Here is a 2,394-nt window from a genome sequence, read left to right as displayed (position 1 = left end):
CAAAGTAGAGACGATTTTTTATTACCCACTTGTTGTTCGTATTTCGGTAGTGTAGTGGTAGTTGGTAGATATTAGCCGGCTTTGATAGAGCCTCATCGTTGTGCCTAGTTTACCTTTACCAAGTTCTACCAGTCGATTACGATATTTTCGCAGGCACGTTGTTGAACAAGTGTGCGTATAATTTTATTGATGGATCTTCAAATACAAGTTTGGCACATTCGAAGAGATGGGTGTTCCATCGGTATAACGATGAGAAAATAGGGTTTGCTCCATTTGCTGGGTAATATTTTAGGGATTTAAAATTTTGAAGACAAGCAAAAGGTGCTACCTATGTTTTCTTCTTCTTCTTTACAGCGGCCCTCAACTTAGTGTTCTTCCACAGTTGCTAATTGAGAGCTTTCTAAGCCTGTACCATTTTTGCATTAGTATAAATGGGTGGAAAGCACAATCATACCCTATGCCCACTGAGCATCTAATCAAGCCAGCTTGGTCTTGCTTCATAGCTACGCCTTTACCGACTGAGCTAAGGGAGGCCCTTAAAATTGAGTTGAAATGTGTCAAAAACTACCAATACTGTGACAACTTTTTCCAACAACTATTTCAGAACTTTTGTACTAATTACACAGTCAGCAGTAATCAGATGAAAATTAATAAGATGTGCACTTAACACAATACTTCGTCATCGGCAGTAAGTCTTCCAGCTATCATCGAGTGGTGGCTCAACACGATTGATTGGCAATCTGAGGTACTATTGACCAATGACGCGTTTGCGGTCTGATAGCCACCCTGAACTTCGATAAGAGCTTCGGTGGTGCTTTATTTTCTGTAAAGGTGTGAAACAATTTATTATACTTGTACCGTGAATGGTGTGCATTGATGTTTGTTGTCCGAGAAACCCGTTCGATAATAATTGATAGCTTGCACATTGCTGGTTAATCGGTGATTTGCACTGTTTTTTTTTGGAATGTGATCGCCGTAATCAATAACCGTTTGCCTAAATGACAAATTTGATCAGATCATTGATTAGTGTTTTTAGTAGTCCGGTTTCAAGTAAGAGTCCTTGTGAGGAGTGAAATTAAATATCGCTCAAAATAGTCCTGATAAGATAGCTCTGTTTCCTGCCATTGTCGATAGAAACTGCGATTTGCAGAGAATTCTCAAGATTTATTGCTATAATATTTTTCTGCATGTGGTGGATGCTTGTGTTGGACGTCGCGTGCCTGACGTAATTCGTCTGTAATTCTGAAATTCATACCTACACACTAAGATCAGATAAGCCATTTGTAGATTAAGTTTATCCAGATTGGGCGTAAAGCGATCCAAACAAAAATATGGTTGAATTTTCAACCTAAATATGGGTAAGTCAAATTTGATGAAACTAACTCATATATGGATCATATTTTGGTAAATAAAGTTTACCAATATTTGGGTAATAGCTTTACGCCCAATCTGAGTAAACTTAATTTATATGCCTTATCTGATCTTCGCGTGCACTGTTCTCTTATCGTCGTCCAACAAGCTTCGCCTTGGACAGGTATACGAGGGTAATTGACATGATGCGGATTTACCGACCATCTTGCGCGAGACGGTGGCAAGATAAAAGGTGACTCGAGGCTGAGTTTTTTGTCTGAGGGATCTGTCTGTAAGAGATGTGGCGCATTTTTGCATTTTTGTTGTGAAAAATATGACATCAACCAACTGAGGTGTATTTTGTAAACAATTTCAGAAAATCACAATGATTTGAGCTCTCGATGAAGTCGGGATAGAATTAGGAGGTATTTTGTCTTTTTTTGATTGTATGCTGAATGAGAAAACCTGAATTGATATGACCACAACGCATGACAAGATGCATTAAAAATGGTCATCCTGAAAAATTCACGTCAAACAACAATTTGTTGTCGCACGACAAGATCACTACGACGAAATCAAGAATCCATCCAGTCGCGACTCTGTACTCTAGTCCTATGTCAATCATACTGTTACCTGTGACAAAGTACTACAGGTCAAGCTCTCGGCTCTGAGCTCAAAACAACTTTATACCCCAAAGCATGTCCGAATGTATGGGTTCTGTTTCTTTTCTTTCGTTCACCAATCAAATTTAAAATGTCATTTAAAAAGGAGGATCACGACAAGAATTCTTCCATCATATTTCACAAGAGGTCTGAAATAATGTTAAAATTCCCTTCAATATTGGTATTTCCGGAATCGAAATGATGTCTATTACCCAGTTCACATTACAACGTATATCACGTGATATACGCTGTCTTGCTATGAGCACTCATATATCTAGTTTTCACTGGAAATCCTATGTATGAGTGCTCATTGCAAGACAGCCTATATTACGTGATATAGGCTGTAATGTGAACGGGGTATAAGCCCCGTAAATCAATGTCC

This window comes from Ochlerotatus camptorhynchus, unplaced genomic scaffold (genome assembly GCF_037179485.1).
Source record: "Ochlerotatus camptorhynchus isolate MF236.1 unplaced genomic scaffold, CSIRO-AGI_Acam_v1.1 ptg000361l, whole genome shotgun sequence".
NCBI lineage: Eukaryota > Metazoa > Arthropoda > Insecta > Diptera > Culicidae > Ochlerotatus > Ochlerotatus camptorhynchus.
The sequence above is the reverse complement of the archived record's forward strand: the minus strand, read 5'-3'. Positions refer to the sequence as shown.